Source organism: Dermochelys coriacea, chromosome 9 (assembly GCF_009764565.3).
Source record: "Dermochelys coriacea isolate rDerCor1 chromosome 9, rDerCor1.pri.v4, whole genome shotgun sequence".
NCBI lineage: Eukaryota > Metazoa > Chordata > Testudines > Dermochelyidae > Dermochelys > Dermochelys coriacea.
This window is the reverse complement of record NC_050076.1, coordinates 69026476-69050948: the sequence shown is the minus strand read 5'-3', so window position 1 is coordinate 69050948 and position 24473 is coordinate 69026476. Positions and strand designations below refer to the sequence as shown.

At 39.0% G+C, this 24473-nt stretch overlaps 1 long non-coding RNA gene across 1 annotated transcript; it reads left to right on the top strand.

Moving 5' to 3' along the window:
* The first annotated feature begins 18202 nt into the window (after positions 1 to 18202).
* On the top strand, positions 18203 to 18917 carry LOC122455676. The gene is made up of 2 exons (XR_006274062.1): positions 18203 to 18505; positions 18819 to 18917. It is a non-coding gene; the product is annotated as an uncharacterized LOC122455676 (long non-coding RNA).
* The last annotated feature ends 5556 nt before the right edge of the window (positions 18918 to 24473 follow it).

Here is a 24473-nt window from a genome sequence, read left to right as displayed (position 1 = left end):
ACTTTGCTCTACAAGCACCATTATTGCCACAATATTCATTTTAATATATTTCATCAATTTGCAAACTAGTGTTCAAAAACAACAAATCAAAATGTTAAAAAAGTCAATTAGCCTCTACTTGAATCTTAGAGATCAAAAAAGTCTGGCACAAGGGCAAATCCTATTACTGTAAGACAACTCACCTATCGAAGTAATCAGTTTCCAACTCCTAGATCTGCTGTGACTGGTCAAATCACATTGTGTTTTGCTTTCCCTCACTCCCAGGAACTGGACTGAAAGTTCTTACCCTGGCCCAAGTGAACAACATGTGCAGATAATTTTACTAGAACATTGTGTGTTTATATCTCTTGAATAGTATCTAGGTCCTAGCAGACAAGTATTTAGTATGTGTTTGGATTTCCACAGAAGATATGAATAATATGTAAAAGAAAACAAGATCCTTTAAAGACACAATGCTGAGGTGAGAGCGAGTCAAGGATCTTTCCTGTTTTAATGCTGTTTGGTTTATTCATCCTCTTTAACTGAATGTCATTCAATGATATAGAATCATAGGACTGGAAGGGACCTTGAGAGGTCTTCTTGTCCAGTCCCCTGCACTCAAAACAGGACTAAGTATTATCTAGACCAGGGATGGGCAAACTACAGCCTTGGGTCTGCATCTGGCCCTCCAGCTCCCACCAGACAGCAGAGTCCAGAGCTTACCCTGCTCTGGTGCTCCAGCCGGGGAGCAGGGTCAGGGGCTTGTCCCATTCTGCACAGCTCCTGAAAGCAGCGGCATGTTCCCCCTCCAGTTCCTATGTATAAGGGCAGCCAGGGGGCTCCACACGCTGCCCCCTCCCCAAGCGCCACCCCTGGAGCTCCCATTCGTTGGGAACCACGCCTCTGCAGAGCTTGCACCACTGACCCCCTTCTGCGTTCCGACTCTCTGCCCAGCCCTGATTCCCCTCCTTCCCTCCGAATTCCTCAGACCCAGCCCAGAGCACCCTCCTGCACCCCCAAACCCTCATCCCCAGCCCCACCCCAGAGCCCACACCCCCAGCCGGAGCCCTCACCCACTCCTGCATACCAACTCCCAATTTTTTGAGATTTCATGGCCCGCCATACAATTTCCATACCCAGATGTGGACCTTGGACCAAAAAGTTTGCTCACCCCTGATCTAGACTATCCCCAACAGGTGTTTGTCTAACCTGCTCTTAAAATCCTCCAATGATGGAGATTCCATAACCTCCTTAGGCAATTTATTCCAGCGCTTAACCATCCTGATAGTTAGGCAGTTTTTCCTAATGCCCATATGACAAAAGGAAAGGTGAAAAATCTCTGTACTAAAATGTATATACTGAAAGGAAATGATACTTATGCTACTGCTTAAATAGCAGTAGTGTTTACTGTGTATAGATGTTAACTAATTTCTCTTATAATACCCAAGAAACCCTCACAAGCAAGGTAAGTATTACAATCCCCATTTTTAAGAGCAGAAAAAAAGTGACATGCTCAAGGCTCTGCACGTCTCTGCAGAGCAGGAAGTAGAATCCACAAATATCAACCTCATTCTCAGTCCCCACATTCAATGATAGATGCTCACTACTTGGTAACTATTATAAATGATAAATTAGAATTCAACCATGCTGTAAGTCACTTAGTTCCCTATACAGGACAGCAATCGGTGACAGAGAAGGTATAATCTGCAATGATTCCACTGTGTTAAACCAACGTACGCAAACTGAGAAGGTGTCAGATTCCGTATTATGACAAGCATCCTCCATCCTAACCCTGGAGACTGAAAGCATATGCTGCAAACCCTCAGCTGGTTTCCAGCAACTGCCTGCCCTTTCCTCCCACATTTTTTCTAAGGGCTCATCATGACATGACCTGAGAAATTAGGGGATGGAATACCATGGAAATCTACTGCTCCTCCCAGGATTCTTCATTGGCAGCAAGTAGCTGACTAAAAGCAGAAAGCTGAGTGCCCTGGTGCCTGCTGTTTACTAATTCTGAATCAAAGTCCACTTCAGCTACAGCCTCATATCCTGCCAAGGATCCTGCCTTAAAATTTAGGTGAACTGAACAACAAATTTGTCAGACAGCATAAAAATCAACCAAGATCTTGGATTCCTGCTATTCTTCCGCCCATTCCTGTCAATGAGTGGGAGCCTATGCCCAATGGAGCAGGATTAGCATTCCTAGCTCGTTCCGGGGGCTCGTCATCTATTATTCCCTTCTCACTCAGGACAAGGGCAAAAAGGAGCTCTGTGCTCCTTACTTCTTGGAGGCCTCCTGTCTTCTTTAAGTGCGATCCTTGATGTTACTGAAAATAATCAGTTTGCCCTGATAAATTACCTAAGCATTGTTCTATTGACTAGGCAGCTAGGAGAGTGCAAAAGGTTCTGTTTACCAAAATTAATTTTCCAACACGCAATGTAAACCCAGAGATTAGCAAAACCCAACCAGATAAAACTCAGCGACTTTAGGTCTCCTCAATGGATAATGTATTGTAAGTCATAATTACTGCAGGGTGGGGTGAAATCCGTGGCCCCCTGCTATGAGCACCTTAAAACTGAATTTAGGGCCTATTTAATAAAATAATGCATTCAAATTCTCTTTTTTCCATCCAATATTTTTTTCCAAATAACTTTCTTCTTCTTTTCTCAACCAGCTGTAGCTAAGACAGAGTGGATGTCATCTGTCTCCTGTGCGGTGATGCAGAGTGTAGACAAGGAATGTTTGCCAAAGGGATTTCACAACATCCTCACCTCCATGGCAACTATACATAGAACCATAGTAACTCAGCTCAAGTGGTGGCTTTGCATATAAGTCTACTAGCTCACAAACCCACATAGGGAGAAAGATGGCTCAACAGCCTACGGTCACTATTACAGCTTCTAGGCTGGAGTAACAGCCACAGATATACCACGCAAGCATCCTGACTACTTCCAGACTGGAGGGATAATAGTCTCTCCCAATCCCCAGATAAGATTCACATACTAACCCTGTTTACCCAAGCTTTGTGCAGGGGACATGAATTTCATCCTTAAAATGTATTTATCACTTTGCATCACCAGAACTTCAAAATGTTCCACGTTTGTGACCAAGAATTATTGAGCTTCCTGAGGTTTGGACTATACCTATTGAAAATGTTTCTATTGCACTAATAAGTGTCAGGTCTCTGTCATTAGCTTGCTAGATGACCTTGTGCAAGGTCATTGCAGCACTCTGTGCCTCAATTTCCCTATCTGTAAAATTGGAATAATGTTACTTAACTCCTTTGAAAAGCACTTTGAGATCTACTGATGAGAAGTGCTATGGAAAGAGCTAACTATCATTATTATTGATTATTATATGGTAAAAGAATCGAACAGAATGCTTCTCCTTAATCAGTTTACCCATTAAGCTCTATAACCTGCAAGTTTGCAGACACTTTAAACAGCTACATTTGTGCACACAAATGATTTTTACCATATTTAAAGTACTGTTGTCATATATTAAGCTTAGTCCAAAAGGACTGACTTTGATAGGAGTATTAAAAGAGAGTTGGTATATCCCAGTATGACAAACATGGACAAGCTGTCATGGGATAAGAAGAAAGGTCCTCTCATGGATTGGTAACTGGTTAAAAAATAGGAGACAAAGAGTAGGAATAAATGATCAGTTTTCAGACTAGAGAGGGAAATAGTTGTGTACCCCAGGAGTACGTACTGGGACCCGTCCTATTTGACATATTCATACATGATCTGGAAAAAGGGGTAAACAGTGAGGTGGCAAAATTTGCAGATGATACAAAACTACTCAAGATAGTTAAGTCCCAAGCACACTGCAAAAAGGAACTCTCAAAACTGGGTGACTGGGCAACAAAATGGCAGTTGAAATTCCAATGTTGATAAATGCAAATTAATGCACATTGGAAAACATAATGACAACTACACATATACAATGATGGAGTCTAAATTAGCTGTTACCATTCAAGAAAGAGATCTTGGAGTTATTGTGGATACTTCTCTGAAAACATCCACTCAGAGTGCAGCGGCAGTCAAAAAAGCGAACAGAATATTGGGAAGCATTAAGAAAGGGATAGAAAATGAGACAGAAAATATCATATTGCCTTTATATAAATCCATGGTACACCCACATCTTGACTACTGTGTGCAGATGTAGTCGCCCCATTTCAAAAAAGATATATTGGCATTGGAAAAGGTTCAGAAAAGGGCAACAAAAATTATTAGTAGTATGGAGCAGTTGCTATATGAGGAGAGATTAATAAGACTGGGACTTTTCAGCTTGGAAAAGAGACGACTATGAAGGCATATGATAGAGGTCTATAAAATCATGACTGGTGTGGAGAAAGTAAATAAGGAAGTGTTATTTACTCCTTCTCATAACACAAGAACTAGAGCTCATCAAATGAAATGAATAGGCAGCAGGTTTAAAACAAACCAAAAGAAGTATTTTTTCACACAACACATAGTCAACCTGTGGAACTCCTTGCCAGAGGATGTTGTGAAGGCCAAGACTTTAACAGGGTTCAAAAAAGAACTAGAGAAGTTCACTGAGGATAGGTCCATCAATGGCTATTAGCCAGGGTGGGCAGCAACAATTTCCCTAGCCTCTGTTTGCTAGAAGCTGGGAATAGGCTATAAGGATCACTTGATGATTACCTGTTCTGTTCATTCCCTCTGGGGCACCTGGCATTGGCCACTGTCGGAAGACAGGATACTGGGCTAGATGGACCTTTGGTCTGACCCAATGTGGTCATTCTTATGTTCTTAAACATAAATTTCCTTAATCTCCTTAATTTGTCAGGAGTAAGGGAAAAAATAGTAATTCCAGGTGAGCTCCTGAGGAACTAATGTTTAATATACAGTAATAAGTTGCTACCATAATAAAGTCACCTAAATGTACAAATGTCAATATTAAATATTCTGTCATTCTCTTGACCTTTAGCTTGCTTGCAAAAGTTGTAAATAGCAAATACTTTGTGCAGTGTATGCAAATTGATAATACACATAAACTGAACATGTAATAATTGCAACATGTTTCTTCTAGTAGAAATAGAGCAGAGCTTAACTCCTGCAATTTTTTTCATAACTTATTTGCACACGTTTCCTAAGATGGATCACCATTGCAAATGTATTTTCTCTGCAAGGAATATAGTGACTTAGAAATTTTAAAAAAATACATTTCCATCCACATGGGCAATCAAGTAATAATTCTACTCTCTAGACAAACTTAGGTGTTGGTAACTTTGTTGCCTTGATTATAATACTATAAATCAATCCCAATAAATGGTAGTTTTGCTTAATAAACTAAAAAAAGCTGTGAGTACAATAGCAGCACCTAGCCTAAGTGATTTTTCACTGTTTTGTGTGTTTGGTAACCCAAGGAAGATGAAGTTATATTAACATTATTATGACAGGTTTCAGAGTAGCAGCCGTGTTAGTCTGTATTCGCAAAAAGAAAAGGAGTACTTGTGGCACCTTAGAGACTAACAAATTTATTAGAGCATAAGCTTTCGTGAGCTACAGCTCACTTCATCGGATGCATTTGGTGGAAAAAACAGAGGAGAGATTTATATACACACACAGAGAGAACATGAAACAATGGGTTTATCATTCACACTGTAAGGAGAGTGATCACTTAAGATAAGCCATCACCCACAGCAGGGGGGGGAAAGGAGGAAAACCTTCCATGGTGACAAGCAAGGTAGGCTAATTTCAGCAGTTAACAAGAATATCAGAGGAACAGTGGGGGGTGGAGTGGGGGGGAGAAATACCATGGGGAAATAGTTTTACTTTGTGTAATGACTCATCCATTCCCAGTCTCTATTCAAGCCTAAGTTAATTGTATTCAGTTTGCAAATTAATTCCAATTCAGCAGTCTCTCGTTGGAGTCTGTTTTTGAAGCTTTTTTGTTGAAGTATAGCCACTCTTAGGTCTGTGATCGAGTGACCAGAGAGATTGAAGTGTTCTCCAACTGGTTTTTGAATGTTATAATTCTTGACGTCTGATTTGTGTCCATTCATTCTTTTACGTAGAGACTGTCCAGTTTGGCCAATGTACATGGCAGAGGGGCATTGCTGGCACATGATGGCATATATCACATTGGTAGATGCGCAGGTGAACGAGCCTCTGATAGTGTGACTGATGTGATTAGGCCCTATGATGGTATCCCCTGAATAGATATGTGGACAGAGTTGGCAACGGGCTTTGTTGCAAGGATAGGTTCCTGGGTTAGTGGTTCTGTTGTGTGGTGTGTGGTTGCTGGTGAGTATTTGCTTCAGATTGGGGGGCTGTCTGTAAGCAAGGACTGGTCTATCTCCCAAGATCTGAGAGAGCGATGGCTCGACCTTCAGGATAGGTTGTAGATCCTTGATGATGCGTTGGAGAGGTTTTAGTTGGGGGCTGAAGGTGATGGCTAGTGGCGTTCTGTTGTTTTCTTTGTTGGGCCTGTCCTGTAGTAGGTGACTTCTGGGTCCTCTTCTGGCTCTGTCAATCTGTTTCTTCACTTCAGCAGGTGGGTATTGTAGTTGTAGGAATGCATGATAGAGATCTTGTAGGTGTTTGTCTCTGTCTGAGGGGTTGGAGCAAATGCGGTTATATCGTAGCGCTTGGCTGTAGACAATGGATCGAGTGGTATGATCTGGATGAAAGCTAGAGGCATGTAGGTAGGAATAGCGGTCAGTAGGTTTCCGATATAGGGTGGTGTTTATGTGACCATCGCTTATTAGCACCGTAGTGTCCAGGAAGTGGATCTCTTGTGTGGACTGGTCCAGGCTGAGGTTGATGGTGGGATGGAAATTGTTGAAATCATGGTGGAATTCCTCAAGAGCTTCTTTTCCATGAGTCCAGATGATGAAGATGTCATCAATGTAGCGCAAGTAGAGTAGGGCATTAGGGGACGAGAGCTGAGGAAGCGTTGTTCTAAGTCAGCCATAAAAATGTTGGCATACTGTGGGGCCATGCGGGTACCCATCGCAGTGCCGCTGATTTGAAGGTATACATTGTCACCAAATGTGAAATAGTTATGGGTCAGGACAAAGTCACAAAGTTCTGCCACCAGGTTAGCCATGACAGTATCGGGGATACTGTTCCTGACGGCTTGTAGTCCATCTTTGTGTGGAATGTTGGTGTAGAGGGCTTCTACATCCATAGTGGCTAGGATGGTGTTTTTAGGAAGATCACCAATGGACTGTAGTTTCCTCAGGAAATCGGTGGTGTCTCGAAGATAGCTGGGAGTGCTGGTAACGAAGGGCCTGAGGAGGGAGTCTACATAGCCAGACAATCCTGCTGTCAGGGTGCCAATGCCTGAGATGATGGGGCGTCCAGGATTTCCAGGTTTATGGATCTTGGGTAGCAGATAGAATACCCCAGGTCGGGGCTCCAGGGGTGTGTCTGTGCGGATTTGTTCTTGTGCTTTTTCAGGGAGTTTCTTGAGCAAATGCTGTAGTTTCTTTTGGTAACTCTCAGTGGGATCAGAGGGTAATGGCTTGTAGAAAGTGGTGTTGGAGAGCTGCCTAGTAGCCTCTTGTTCATACTCCGACCTATTCATGATGACGACAGCACCTCCTTCAGACGTCAAGAATTATAACATTCAAAAACCAGTTGGAGAACACTTCAATCTCTCTGGTCACTCGATCACAGACCTAAGAGTGGCTATACTTCAACAAAAAAGCTTCAAAAACAGACTCCAACGAGAGACTGCTGAATTGGAATTAATTTGCAAACTGGATACAATTAACTTAGGCTTGAACAGAGACTGGGAATGGATGAGTCATTACACAAAGTAAAACTATTTCCCCATGGTATTTCTCCCCCCCACCCCACCCCCCACTGTTCCTCTGATATTCTTGTTAACTGCTGAAATTAGCCTACCTTGCTTGTCACCATGGAAGGTTTTCCTCCTTTCCCCCCCCCCTGCTGTGGGTGATGGCTTATCTTAAGTGATCACTCTCCTTACAGTGTGTATGATAAACCCATTGTTTCATGTTCTCTGTGTGTGTGTATATAAATCTCTCCTCTGTTTTTTCCACCAAATGCATCCGATGAAGTGAGCTGTAGCTCACGAAAGCTTATGCTCTAATAAATTTGTTAGTCTCTAAGGTGCCACAAGTACTCCTTTTCTTTTAACATTATTATGACAACTTCATTCTTTGACATCCAGATAAATGGTGCACATAATTCAAGGTGAACATGCCACCAACATATTTTAGATAGTATACAAATAACAGTTACATCCATATCAACATACTGTACAGCATACTGTACAGAATTGAAAAAAGAAGCTGGTATTTTAGGAATCACAACTTCACAGATTTTGCGTACAAAGTTGGCTGCTCTAGATGCCTGATCCAAATCCCTTTGAAATCAACAAATAGACTCCCCATTCACTTCAAAAAGGATTTGAATCAGGTCCCAGATGAAGTTAACAGACTCGAATATGATTTTTACTTGCATGCATAGTACACATGATAATGCTCACATTAGTGAAAAATGTATTTCTTATCACTTGAAAATAAGCTAACCATATAATAAGTAGTGTATCTAAAAGTGCAAGGATTGGGGGTGGGAGGCAGAATCTTGACCAACAATACTAAGTACATCCATTATATTTTTTTTCTACTGTATAAAATTACTCAATTGATGACTGCTTAGTATTGGACTCTTCAACACTCTGTTGATGAAAAAGATACAGGAGCACTTCGATTTCCTTTTTATAAATCCGTTTTAAATGTATAGTTCTTCACCAACACATCTAAATGAGAAAAAGGCAAGACTCATAGATTTATCCACTGTGATGGTGATCAAGTTTAATGCCTGCCAAAGTCGTTTTATTCTCCATAGTTTATTCTGTGCTTTGCTTCAGTCGATTATTAATGGACAGAAGGAACGGAGCCATCGTTTCTTCCGGGAGATCATTTCACAGTATAATTGATCTCACCATTAGGATTCTTTCTAACTCATATTCATTTTAATTTTTTTCTGGCTGTGTCTTATCCTAATACTCCTGGCAATGTCTTACAGAGCAATTTACACAATTAGTCTCCTTCCTTGCTAATTAGACCCTTAATTGCTCATGAACTGCTATAGCCCCTTAGTCATCAAAACAAAGGAGACTAGTCCAAATGTAGATCTGAGATATATCATTGTAAAATGAGAGAAGCTTTCCTGGTATCTGTAGAGATACTTTTGATTGACATCACTAACTGGGACCACAATTGGGCCAATTTAGTTGTTTTAAAAGTTTCCATACAATAAGTCCATCTCTTTCTATGCCCTTAGTCATTGTGGGGTGGTGGTCTGAATTATCTTTAATTCTTACAAGATCAGTGACCAAAACTAAAAGAAGTGTTTCCAGAAGTTATTATACCATCACTTCAATTGCTGAAGGGATCTTGTTATTACTACTACAATTTACCATGTAAGAATGTCAGTGAATTTCAGCACACATAACATGTAACATACTGGAAAAAATTCTGCCCTCAAATGCACCCGTAGAACCCAACAGCCTCAACTGCACAGGTGTAACTGAGGACCGAATTTGGCACATTGTTTTATTAGTTTCACACATTTTAGATTAAGATACTTTGAGGCATGATTTCCATCCTTGGAAATATTAGGATTGTAACTGTTTTAGAAGCACAGAATTTACCCTGTGTATGATCTGAAGCTAGTAATTGAATTAACATGCAATTTTAATGTAAAGGCTTACTTTTAGTACAAATTATAAAACTCTTATTATTGCAAAAAGAAAAGGAGTACTTGTGGCACCTTAGAGACTAACAAATTTATTTGAGCATAAGCTTTCGTGAGCTACAGCTCACTTCATTGGATGCCGAATGCATCCGATGAAGTGAGTTGTAGCTCACGAAAGCTTATGCTCAAATAAATTTGTTAGTCTCTAAGGTGCCACAAGTACTCCTTTTCTTTTTGCGAATACAGACTAACACGGCTGCTACGCTGAAACCTGTTATTATTGCAGTTGCATTAATCAATATGTTATTAAAATATAGTGAATATATTAACTATTTATTCATAAATATCATACCTGCAACCCTTATTTACAGAGGAGCAGTATAGTATTTTCAAAGGGAATACTCAATTTGGTTGCAGAATCAGGCCCCATACCTGTCAACAGATACCAGTGGACAAAGATTCTGCAATGCATCATATCTGATAGTCTAATTAAAATGTATCCCTTTTGGGTATTGACCATAAATCTCCTGTTTTTCTGGTATACCAATAATTTCTAGGGTTACTGACATCTCAGAGGATTACGTGGGACAGGAGCTTGGTCAGATAATAAAAGTCGTCACTGGCTCTAAACTCAAACTGAAGCCAAAGTAAAGTATGTGTGAGGGCTGCATGGGTAGGATGAGGAAGGCAAAAGAGATGTTAAACTATACTAGGCAAAACACTAGAAAATGTACTGACACACCAGTCCTGCCTTTGCTTATCTAATGGGTCTTTTACATCTCTGGGAGGATTATGATGCCCTTACTCGTTGAGTCAATGGTTCTGCACAGAGTCAGTGTCATGACCCACAGGTCTTGTACCTAGGTCCACAAGGTTCATGGGAACCAACATGCTCCAATCATTTACCTAGCAGTCAGCTGGCAACAGCTTATCTAAGACCCACAGAGCCCAGCTCCATGAAGCTGCACTCATAAGTTCCAATTGGCAGAATCCCAGGACAGCTGTTTGGCCCGCTGGACCCACTTAAATCAGCAGCAGAACCAAGTCTGAACAACTAGGCTCCACCCTTGCTTCCTACTACCTGCCCCTGCTCCCACAGCTTGATCTCCAGGCATTCCAAGCCCCACTTTGGTTCCTGACATCTAACTTGCAGCACCTGACCTTCAGTTTGTCTCCTGCTTCTGGTCCACTGGTATCCTGAAAAAGCCTGACTGTTTCTTGACTAGTGGTTCTGACCTCCTGGTATCAGGACACAGATGAGTCTTGACGTCTGTACCATGATTGAAAATGTTGGTTATGACCTCTAAGTATGCCACCCTCCCCCCAACCTGGTTGTGACTGGAAGAAACTAGCCCTAGGAGAATACAAAGCAGTCTTTACACAGGAAATAATCCTTTGGGATTATTTATGATTATTATTATGATAATTTTCCCATGCCTGGACTGCAAGGTTAGACCCTTCATCTGTAATTCAGATTGTTTCCAATAATAAAATATGTGAATGAAAATTTGTCTTTCCTCTTTAGTAAATTTCAGACTGTGGATTACACAGTTACCTATGTTCCTGTAAATTGGTATCTCAACCTTGGGGCTGTACTCCTATTATAATCTTTTTCATTATTGTTAGTTGTGTAAATTTTTGTTTAATATTTTATCTTCTGCTGAAATTGCAGTATGTTTCCATTCATATTAAATGAACTTCAAAATTTAATAAATACACCAGGCAAAAATTATATCTACTTGGATATTTATGTGACTTCATTTGTTCTCCTAAGCATCTCAGCAACAGTGTAGTAGAGAATGAAACACAATCCTGGGTTAGTGAACAGATTAAGATTCTAACCAATGGCCTCCCTTAGTTATACTGATAAGTTATTAAAAAATAGCTTTTGTGGGCCATTTGTGTATAATTTGGTGGATTTTTTTAAAAATGCATTTAATGCTTCTTACACCCTTCAGCTAGACTCCTCTCTTCCAGTCCGTGATACATCAACTGCACCTAGGGTGACCAAATAGCAAGTGTGAAAAATCGGGATGAGGTGGGGGGGTAATAGGCACTTATATAAGAAAAATACCTGAATATCGGGACATCTGGTCACCCTACTTTCACCATCTGAAACTCAGGACTAAGTCAGCCCAACTCAGAGGTGATGTGTAAGTTATTTATCAGGAAGTAGCTGTGATGTCTAAGACCGTCTACATTTGTGTAATATGAATGCTAAAAGGTGCTGAAGGATACATACACCACATTAGCTTAGACCTTGGAGTTTGGCCAACCTCTGATGACATATCACAGATATGTTCTTCCCTCTTTTGTAAGTGAAGTTTGGTTACTACAGGGCTTGGGAAACAGCCATCCCAATTTGTAGCCAGTAGGGGATGCAGAAGCATTGAATGGCAGTGTGTAGACAGGCACTACCTATCCTGGTTTTTCAGGTCTGAGAACTAGCTTTGCTCATCTACTAATAAAAATCCTTTTAGCAGAACCAAGCACTCAGCAACTACTTGACAGGAGAGACACTATTCTTTTAGTGGCACCGCTATTTTTCATCCAACAGTCTTGTTGACATAAGGAAAACTATGCTGGAGTCACTTGTAATGTTTCCTCCTATTTCACAGAAAATTCTATCAATTGGAATTACAATATGTTGTAATTTTGACCACTTTAATATAATTGTTTTAACTTTAGCCTAAAATTCAATAATAGAAATACAGTGAATAGCTATAAATTAATTACTAGTTAATCTTGACAATGGTATTTGCCACAATCTGCATCTGTTTGTACAGTACATCCATACTGGAACACTGCCTACTGCTAGCATGGATCTCCAAATGTGCTCTGTGAGCCCTGCCAGGTGTGTAACACTACAGCTGTTATCCTCTTTATGGAAATGAAGGTGAAACCAAATGGAATCAGATTTAATTCTTTATAATTTAATAGTGAAAGTATATCTCTGCTCTAGAATTTTATAGGGTAGTTCTGAAATGGCAGGAAGTGTAATCACTCTATACCAGAGAGAGATGGGGAGGGACAAGTTATCATGTACTCCCCAATCAATCCCCAAACTGTTCTTATGCTCAGGACACACAACCAGCTTGTAGTCTCCAGGATGGTAGCTATGAAAATCTCCACCTGCCAAATAGCTTTCTCCAGCATAGTAAAGGGAAAGTGGGTCTTCTTACTCTTTCCTTTTCAGCCTCCTTCCCCTGTCTCCCCGCCCAGTAAAAACACTTTCTCCTGGCTTAGACAGCACCCAGGACCACAGGGTTCATTACAACTTTTGTCCCTTCATGGATCTTACATGGATCCCAGAAAAAGCAGGAAGTAAGGTTCATGGGATCATGGTGGGCCAGGGAGTGCAGCCTAACTTATGCAGTATTGCTATCACAGCTGTGTTGCACAAAGTACACAGAGATGTCAACCACCAGCAGGCAGGCCTGTTAGCAGAGACTTAATATGCCTCTAGTTATATCATTTGCTTTGCCAAAGTGCTGAAACAGTGTAAAATATTTTTTGTACACGATCTCAAAGATAATCAGAGAGAACAGCAGAGCCATTTGCCAGCAATATTCTAGATTTTGTGTTTGTGTCATTTTTATTGCAGTCCTAATGCACTTCCAAAAAACTGCAATATTACAAATTTGACTTGCCAATGTACTGTTGTCAAAAAGTAACTGTAAGTAATGCTAAGCTTGACAAACTATATATATGCTCAGACACACAATTCCACTCACAGCATGATGAACTGAATATGTAGATTTATACTTATCTACTGGAAACTTTATAATTTTGTAACTTTAGCTCTTCAGCACTCTTACTACTAAAGCAATTTCGCTAAGCATTTCAATTTGTAGGCAGAAATGTACATAGTATTCATGTAGCTTATCAGCTTAACAGCTTTTAAAAGGTGGGGCTTTGAAACTTGTTTGTTTTGTTTTGCATGTATTGAAGCTCTGGGCAAACTGGGATTCAATACCAACAGCTGACAAATAATCCAGCTGAAAGTCATCTTGCCTAAATACCAGCAGCCACTCCCTGAATGTAGAAAGCTGGTAATGCCCCTGTCAGTCAGCCAAAGGAAGCACTCTCCAGTAGAATGAATCTCTTTACTCAGTGCAATGAGAAACCCATGTCCCAACTGCAGCAGTCAGAATTCTCACAAAGCTTTGAAGCTGTCATAAATATAAAGGGAAGGGTAACCACCTTTCTGTATACAATACTATAAAATCCCTCCTGGCCAGAGGCAACGTCCTTGTTACCTGTAAAGGGTTAAGAAGTTCAGCTAACCTGGCTGGCACCTGACCCAAAGGACCAATAAGGGGACAAGATACTTTCAAATCTTGCGGAGGGAGGAAGGCTTTTGTTTGTGCTCTTTGTTTACATGGTTGTTCTCTCTTGGGACTGAGAGAGGCCAGACATAAATCCATTTTCTCCAACCCATCCTAATCCAAGTTTCCAATATTGCAACCAGTATAGGTAAGGCAGGCAAGGCGAATTAGTTTTTTTTGTTTTATGTGAATTTTCCCTGTGTTAAGAGGGAGGTTTATTCCTGTTTTCTGTAACTTTAAGGTTTTGCCCAGAAGGGGATCCTCTGTGTTTTGAATCTGAATATCCTGTAAAGTATTTTCCATCCTGATTTTACAGAGATGATTTTTACCTTTCTTTTTTTTTTAAATAAAATTCTTCTTTTAAGAACCTGACTGATTTTTCTATTGTTCCAAGATCCAGAGGTTTGGGGTTTTGATGATTTTGTAACCTATTGGTTAGGATATTATTCTCAAGCCTCCCCAGGAAAGGGGGTGTGTAGGGATAGTTTGGGGGAAGACTTCTCCAAGTGGTCTCTTTCCTTGTTCTTTGTTTAAAACGCTTGGTGGTGGCAGCATACTGTTCAAGAACAAGGCTAAGTTTGTACCTTGGGGAAGTTTTTAACCAAACTGGTAAGAATAAGCTTAGGGGGTCTTTCTTGTGGGTCCCCACATCTGTACCCTAGAGTTCAGAGTGGAGAAGGAACCCTGACAGAAGCAAAGGTGGAGGTGGGGGGTCTTTCTGCTTTGAAGCGTATGGCTTTGAATAAGAGTTTGCAGTTGTGTCTCCACTGTATTTTGTGTTGTGTGTGAGAGAAAGTGTACTGTTGTTTTCCAAGCCTCAAAAGGAGGGGGAAAACATCACAAGCATTAAACTTTGCATGGCAACTACTGCAGTAATGCTGTAGGGTATACATTTTGATTGTTTAAACATTTGTGAGCTTTGCTGTCAGTAGCCTTACTCTGCAAGCATCTCTTCAAAGGTGAATAAACAGAGACTTTACATATCACTTTACCCTCCCACTAAAAAACTGTTAACATAGAAAAAGATTTTATTTGTAAAGAAAGGGTTGAAATAAGGCAGTAGGAATCATCTCTCTGTTATATAAAGGCTGCAGCTTGATATGTAGCATATCAGGCATTAGACTTTAAATTAACCCCTGGGTTCTATCTCAAGCTCTGCCAATGGCCAGCTCTATCATCTTGGGCAAGTTATTGTATGTCTCATTGCCCATTTGCCCTTCCATCCTTTGTCTGCCTTGTTTATTTACATTGGACAGTCTTCATGGCAAGAACTCCCCCCCCCACAGGTGTTTGTACATTACCTAGCACAATTTCCAATTTTGGTTGGGGCCTCTAGGGACTACCATAGTACAAACAATAATGATAATATCAACTGCGCTGCTTCCAACTGCTTGTTTTATAAGTCATATGCAAAGTTGGGAGTCTCTGCCCAATATTTGCATAATATTTAATAAACTCTGTAGTGAGATCTCCATGTAACCTAAAAGGTCATAAAGCATCATGAACCTATGGTTCGTTTGTTGGCATATCTGAAGTGATTTGCTGGGCTTAGTCCATTCAGAACAGAATAATGCATCACTAAAACGATCACCAAAGTATTAACTGAAATCCTCACTTTAAGTGTTACCAAAGGTGAGGCCCCCCCTAAAAAACTGATGAGGAGTGTGCACTACCCCTTCAGCCCAGACCAGAGATCAGGCATGTGTGCTCTTGATATATCTGTTCTGCAGAAACAGTAGAGGATTTCAGTTTCTACTTCTATCAACCCAGCATCTTTCACCCAACACTCAATTCATTTTAAAGGATTAAGGGAAAGCAAATTATGACCTCGTGTCAATACCTGCACAGAAATGCCAATTATATTTTAAAATAATATTTAAGTATGCCATGGCTTATTAATGTTGAAAAATGTTTCTTACGTTAAAGATTGATTTAACTGGGCTAAGCAAAGTGGTTGGAGATTCCCTTTAATGAACCCAGTTAGGAGAAGAAAATACTCATTCTTAGTATGAGTACATGCTAACTGAGCTGAAGAAGGAGCTTTACAAGCATAAAACCAAAAGAAACTATTGCATATAAAGAATGACTAACTTACAATTCCTTACATTTGAGAGTTAATAAACTAAAACATTTTTGCCATTTGCAAATACCAAGCATTCTGGAATTTGGAAAGTCTCTTTCATCTTTTTTAATAGACAATATGTAGCAGAAGCCTCATAAGAGATAGCACTTATTTGAAACACTGCATGTTTATTCAATCTAATAACGTATGCAAATGTATGTAAATATCTTGCCCTGATGTGTTAAATGTGGGATTACATCAGAAACGATCCATCCCACAATTTCTTTTAGATGTTACTCAATCAAATTGAATTAAATGTCTGTTTCAATTTTATTTATTTGGAGACTTAACTTTTATGATTATTAGTTCAGGATGTCATAGATAAGGAGTCTAAACATTCTGGTAACCAGACTATTGTTCAAGGAAGTATGGATCAGAGACATTGTGCTTACTTTATTATTTCAAACATCTTCCATAATTACTGTATTTTGGAAAAGTTAGGGACAAAAGATCACTGGAGATCAATGGTTTGAGTTCATTACTAAATGTAAGAGCAGAAAGGAATAAAGAAAGTTTTTCACATCACTTTATTAGAAGGGCTAACAGATGTGTGTGTAAAAATTTAATAAACTAACTCGATTTTGCAATAATTAGCAAAAAATATCAGTGGAATCTTTGCTATTTTTGTCTCTCACTATTCATCTTCATACATGAATAGGAAAAAATGAATAATAGTATAGCATAGAGATGGAAAGGGCTTTGTTAGAGACTGAGAAAGGAGATATGCAGCTGTTTATCAAGATTTTGATCATGTTTGGTTTCAAGGGCCCTGATCTCACAGCCATTCATTATGGCCTATGAATGTGAATGTTATCTACATCTGATCAGAATGTTTGCTCATCCATATATACTTTTTGAAGTTAAAAAAATGTAATAAAAGAAAAAACACACCCCTATGCTGCACAAGTTGCAGTATGCATTGCCTCCATCTACAACACAGGTACAGCAAGTCACATCAATAGTCTGGGTATAAGGATGTCACTCTGGATAGATCATCCTTGACAGGAAGGAGTGAAATCTCCTAAAAACCTGAAGGTGGAAAAAAAGAATCTCAAGCCCTTGGACTTCGAGAGGGAAGTTTCCCAGGTTGGAAGACAAAGTCAGTGCCTTGTCCAGTTCCCCAGTGTTTCCTCTTTTCCATTGCCATTGATTCTATTTGCTTAGGTTCAATCTGAACCAGTTTTTCCTCATCCAAGAAGGTGAGCAATGAGACAGAGCTCTTACAGGCTCTGGAACTTTTTTGATGGTGCTGGCTGAGTACATCAATAAGGGAATAAAATGCTGGGTTTTATCAGCATATCATTTGGTATCAAAGCCAGTGGCTTCTCAAATCTTCCCTAGCTAGATATTGAAGGGGAAAGGATTGAGTTGTGGAAGGAATGAAGACCCTGTTGGTCTCCAACAGTGATCATTCTTGGGCATGAGAAAAGATTGCCCATCAAATCCTGGATAAAATGAATGAATACAGCCATTAAAATGCCGCTGCTACTTTTTCGGTGACTCTGCCCAAAAAGGGAGATGTTGGAGAGTAAATATTCATACTGCACTCATCACCGTGATATCTGAATACAGTCAATATAGTGACAGGTTTCAAAGGGTTGGTAGCTATGTTAGTCTGTATCAGCAAAAACAATGAGGAGTACTTGTGGCACCTTAGAGACTAATAAATTTATCTGGGCATAAGCTTTTGTGGGTTAAAGCTTATGTCCAAATAAATTTGTTAGTCTCTAAGGTGCCACAAGTACTCCTCATTGTTTTAGTCAATATAGTATCTTTCTAGTGATTTGTCCAGTGTCGCTTTAAATAATGTAAGTGATGCCACATCCTAATACACCTCACTGTTAGGTCAACATTTTTCCTGATATCATCCTACTTTCTTTCCATCACTCCTTATTTAATATTTATACACTGTTAAGCCAGCCTGCAACAATAGCCCGTGAATGAGGCTGTACAAAATGGTCTAGATGTTTAACTTCTGTAAAATGTTAGACTGAGTTCTCATTCCCATGTGAGTTCTGGAGGAGAAAAAGGAATTAATGTGTTTTCTCATTTCTGTTTCCATTATCTTCTCATAGTAATAAGCCAAAACAGACTTATTATGACCCAGAGGGAAATGTATCAGTTCTATTGACTTGAGAGGATACATTTATGTCATATTATTGTAACAAAAAGAGAGGTTGCTTATTATCCTCGTGAGAACATTTTGGCTGCATTACCCTGACAGTGTCTGCCTCAGAATGTATTTTCATACTGAAAAGATGGCTGCCATGTTTCTGTTGATAACAAAATCAGAATTATTTTCACAGAAACATTTAAATTCTGCTCTGTCAGAAATTACTCTGTCATTCTATTAAAGGAAACTACCTTGAAAGTACAGGTTTCAGAGTAGCAGCTGTGTTAGTCTGTATTCGCAAAAAGAAAAGGAGTACTTGTGGCACCTTAGAGACTAACAAATTTATTAGAGCATAAGCTTTCGTGAGCTACAGCTCACTTCATCGGATGCATTTGGTGGAAAAAACAGAGGAGAGATTTATATCTGTGTGTGTGCGTATATAAATCTCTCCTCTGTTTTTTCCACCAAATGCATCCGATGAAGTGAGCTGTAGCTCACGAAAGCTTATGCTCTAATAAATTTGTTAGTCTCTAAGGTGCCACAAGTACTCCTTTTCTTTTTACCTTGAAAGTAGACCATGAGCATTACCTTTCTGCATGCACAGTTATTTGTTTGGGAAGGGAACAGGAGAAGGAGTAGAAACTAGAAGGTGCTCACAAAGGCACAAAAAGGAAAAAAAGAAAACAGAAAAAAGTAAAAAACAGCACAGCAAACTATTGTGGTAAATTGGATAAGATAGAGCATTTCCCCAAAAGGTATTTTTTTGTTCTAGATCCGTTTAATAAACTGTTGAAGGTAGCATGTGCTTTAATCTTCAGAAAACATCAGCACTGCTCACGCTGGGGACTAAACCTCCATAAATAGGTGCAAGCTGGATATTTAAAATTCAGGCTGGATTCAGAAAGGGTGGGATTGGAGTCCCTCCACATCTTCATTAAGGCCATTCAAGCCTGTATTTGGTTTTAATCACTGACTTTCCCAGGCAAGTGAAAGTAATGAGTTTCAGAGAAGAGTACAGCACAAAAAATGAAACTCAAAAAAACAGTATTTAGAAAAGCATGACTCAAACAGTTGAAGTAACAACCCTTGTTTCCCTTCCTCCCTCCCCCACTGCTGAAGTTGTGAACAAAGGAGAATGGGAATGGCTGCGTAACCATAGTAACATTTTCCCATTATTTTTCAAAGAATTTATGACATTAAAATTCATATTCTGCATTCTGAGGATAAAATTTGTATCTAGAAGAGGAATTGGTGAAAAAGTAACTTCATTTTGGTTGCAGTCTTATGAGTTCCATCTCGCAGGCTTCCTCAGATAGCTTGAACTATGGGTCAGCACTTAGACATGGCAGAATTTGATTTTTTTTTCTTCATAATTTCAACAGATAATATAAAAGTTTATTTTAAAAACTTTTTTTATATTTTTATTTTTAATTTTCACTGCTGTGGGAAATTATGGGGGAGGGCATACCATAATTATTTAACAATAGATGTTGAGATTTAAAAAGTGTAAACTTTATAATAGTTAAAACAAATTTGTCAAAATATACAAAGTAAATTTCCTTCCATCAAACTCTAAAGTTCTTGAGCAGCATTTTTATTACTTTGCCTATCTTTCAGTTTTGATTATTATTGGCACAAGTATTTTTTCATTCGTTTGTCTGTACAGTGGAATCAACTTTTATCCATTTTTACTGATAAAAGTCTAATCCTGACAAGCCTATCTACACTGAATCATCTCTCAGGAATGAAATTAGCAAGAGGTACTAGCTGCACTTTATGTGCAATTACAATTGTCAATGCTTAAATGTGTCTGTTCTTTAATAATGTTTTGTAGTAGGTTCACATACATGAACAGCATGAACTGATAGAAGATTGCATTTGGCAGTTACATTTCTGCATAAAAAGGCACATGGTAATAAATATGGCCAGTCATATAAAATCTGCCTGAATCTAAGATGATGTTACAGAGTGTAAAAAAATTCACACAGGTCACCACTTTATTTCATCTCCATACATTACCCACTTACCCAGTGGTTCTGCTATTCACGATGAGGGCAAGGGTCAAGTCCCAAGTACAAATCTCTTGGTTTTTGTTACTTAAATCAAACTTCAAAAATATACTCCCTCTACCCCAACTCCCACCCTGCTTAAGAGTCCGCATTTGAAGTTTAAAACTGTTTGCTTTGCATATCCATGCATTTATTTTTAATCAACACCCCCTAATCTTCCAGTTTTATATAAATAGATCTATGATGTCACTCAAGGGGGTTTTTAAGAAAAACAAAACAGTTATCAGATTGAGGCATAAATACCTGATGCCCAGCAGTAATATATTGAATACCATGTGGTTTAAGTACCTTAAAATATTTAAAGCAGATTCTGTTTAGTTATTATACCATCTGAATCGGTTTTTCAAGCAGGAGTCTTTTCACACTGCATCCATTTCCTCAGAGACATGCATTTTCAAAACTAGATTTACCCTCTGTTCTTAATCTCAGTCTGTGATTGTTTGAAAAAGACTATCAGGCCGTATGCTATCTCTATGCATCTGGCAAATGAAATTCAGAAGTGAACTCTCCATTGGTTTCCTTTAGTGTCACAGCTGTATACTGCTCTTCTGTTTTAATGGGCCTTATTTATTATTTGGCAAATTCTAGCTGATTTACAATTCCAGATGCTTGTATTGTTTCCATGTTAATCAACACCAAATTTTGACTGGAACATTAACCTTTTTAGCATTTACTCCCACATAACTTCAAATAATTTAAAATACTAGCAGGGGACATTTTCAAAAGCACTTAAGAGATTTAGGTGCACAAGTACCTTTCACCTTCTAATATAAAGACTTGTGCTCCTAACTCTATTAGGTCCTTACGAAAATCTCTCAATTTATAAATATTTTGCCTAATAGGATTTCCCCTCCACTTACCTCTCATGACAGATCCCCCAATCTCACTTACCCCCCTCCCATATAGAACGAGGAGCCTTTTATATGAGTTAGGTCAAGGGAGAGGTCACATGACTTCAGTAACCAAATCTCTCATGGAGTTCAGATGCATTCCCTCAGCCCTGGAAAGCCACCCAAAAAGAAATCCCTGCTCACCCATCTATCCAGAGCTCAGCTCCCATGGGACTAATAGGGCATGTCTACACTGCAATTAAAAATCTGTGACTGGCCCGCTCCAGCTGACTCAGGCTCCTGGGGCTCAGGCTAAGGAGCTGCTCAATTGCAGTGTAGATGTTCCGACTTGGACTGGAGCCCAGGCTGTAGGACCCAGCTAGGTGGAAGGGTCCCAGAGCTCTGGCTGTAGCTGAAGCTTCAACACCTACATCACACTGGAGCAGCCCCTTAGCCTGAGCTCCATGAGCCCAAGCCAGCTGACATGGGCCAGCCACAAGTTTTTAATTGCAATGTAGACATACCGATAGATTCAAGTGGGATCACAGTACTCTGGGACTAGTAGCTGGCACCTTTTATAACACAAGTGCTTGCTCTGCTAAATAGACTGGAGAACTGTGCTTCTGACCAAAATCCACTACCCACCAATTCTAAAAGAGTTTGCACAGCCTACTCTAAAGATCAATCCTAATCTCAGATGACATTTATTTACATTACAAATGCACTGCACTATTGGGTACAACTTGCAATCTCTGCTCAAAAGAATTCCAGGAGTATAAAAGTAGGGAATACCATAGATGAAAATAAAAATGAAATGGTGAAATTATGTGAAGAAGATTGCAAAATACCTATGTTTACAACACATCAGGCAGATTTTAGTCCCTCTCTTAAAAACTATCTGTGGTTAAATTTAGTACTAAAGGAAATGAAACAATTTATTTGGAACCAAAACAATTCCTATACCCTGTCTGTTAGGGAAAGTGACTTAATTCTGACTGAATATCATATAAGGATAAACAATGCAACAGACTTTTGATGGTAGGGAAGGGAAAAGAATAGCTACCATATTCATATGTGAATATAGAACGATATATATATTGTTCTATATATCTTACTCAATGGCCACCACAATTTTATTTTTTGATATTCGGTCAAAATACTATGCAGACCTAATATTTTGAGGTATGTAAAATTCCAAGGATATCTTTTGTACAGATAAGGAAACTGAATATCTAAGATTACTTTTCAAACTAACTCATGCCTATATTCCTAAATTAGCAATTGACAAACTTGAAATATTCTTCAAGACATGGAAAACATTACCACACTTATCATTACAATTTTCCTTCTCCTTTAAATTAATGAGAAACATTTTCATGATTAACTCCCCTCTTTCTTTACCTCATCAGCCCTCTTCTACATTTATATGTCCAGGGAAACTGGCCACTTAGCTGTTTTCAAAATGATTTGACCTTATTTTCCTTTAAGCTAAAATGTAGCTCTTTTTTTGATTTCAGCTCCCTACCGGTAGATCTAGGTGGTCTTCTTGAAATTAGCACAAGCCTGAAGTCCTGGGATCTATCACTTGAAAGTGGATGTTGTGAACATGGGCTGGGGTTTAATATTTCTCTTCAAGCCTACATTGCTGAATTCCTTAGGAAAGCTGTTCAAATTCATGTTTTTTTGTAATGCTGGAACTCTAGAGATGAAAAAACAAGTGTAATAATAGCTAGACCTCTTCAAACTACGGGAGCCAACAGCACCATAAGGCAAGTTATGAGCATTTTGGAACAAACATAAAACACAAAAACAGCTAATATTTCAATAAATATTGTCTAAAACAATATTTACTTAACTACAGAAATAATGTATTTATTTGTATTGCTTGTAAGAGTAGAGTATGGTAAATGAGAAGGAAGCCACACACTTCAAACTTATGAACTGTGCAAATAGTAGCTTTAAAAAAAATTTTAAAAAGTTATTTTGTAGCAATTTACAGTTGATGTTCAATTTCAGTTTACTTATGTTTTTAGTTTTCCAGTCGGCGTATCCATTTAAGCAATTCTGGCCATGCTCTTAACACAACAGGTGAAGGCAAACATGAAAAAGTAGAAAGATGATTTTAATATGATTTCTTATATTAGTTTCCATGTACGAGCAGCCATCTTGCTGTTTCATATATGTTGCTGTTAGCCAAGCCATTCTGATGTACATTCGGTTTTATCTTAGGTCTGGCTAAGCAAGATGGCACTTTTTTTCTGGAGGTTGCCAGCTTCCATTTCAGAATCTCAGTTATGAAGAACTTTGCCAAAATTTAACCATTCAGGCTGAACATTTCCATGCTTGCTTTCTGCCTCTGGATGAATAATTTGGGGATGTTTTACTGAAATGAATTTGATCATTTCCAATAACCGAAGCTTAGTAAAATTGAAGTAAAAGTAAAAGCTTCATAAAATTGCCAAAATTTTGCCAAAATTACTTATTTTCCCTATCATTTTTTCTGTGAAGACCTCTTTCAACTTCATACTTAGAAAGATAACTTGTAATTTGGCAAGGAGACTCGGAGTCAGAGAGGCCTTTTGCTGCTTCCATGAAAATTCTCCCAGATAGGAGAATGGTACCCATAAATTTCTTAGGGTACGGAAATAAGATTTGAGTATACTAGGTTGGGCCTGAATTACATATGTCAGGATCCTATAAAATACCTTGTAAGAGAGCTCTTAGCAGTTCAGTTCATTCAGTTTAGTGTAGTGTAGTTTAATTCTGCTAAGTTTAGCTCTTCTAAGTTCTAAGCTCTATCTATCTATTCTATCTATCTTCTATCACGCTATCAGCTCAGCTTGTGTAGTATAGTATAACTACTCAACATTCCTAACCATTGGGGAAGCCAGCACCATCACATAATCAGGCCTGCCAGGAGTGAGGCTGGTCCTTCACCTCCTATTACTGGGTCCTCAAGGAAGGGTGTGAGTATGTTAGGTTAAGGTACTTATAATAGAAATGGTACCACCAGGAGTTTTGGAATTCTTTTACTGTTTTGCAGTTAAGTTTCATTGCATTTCTTATTTTTATGTTAATTTCAATAAAGGTTTTATCAATTTGGTATTGTCCTCAGTGTATGTGTTCTTGCCAAGCACCCTGAGAATCCTCTCCCGATATAGAACTTTCTGAGTTCTTAAACTCTGTAGTCTGAATTGGATAAGAACCTATAAATCTTCTGGTCGGATGCAATCAGTGGTGAGCCATAACAACTAACCCATCAAATTCAGGTCAACAATTTGTTCTGGGAAAGCATGTTGTGGTATGTGGATTTTATAGTATGGAGAG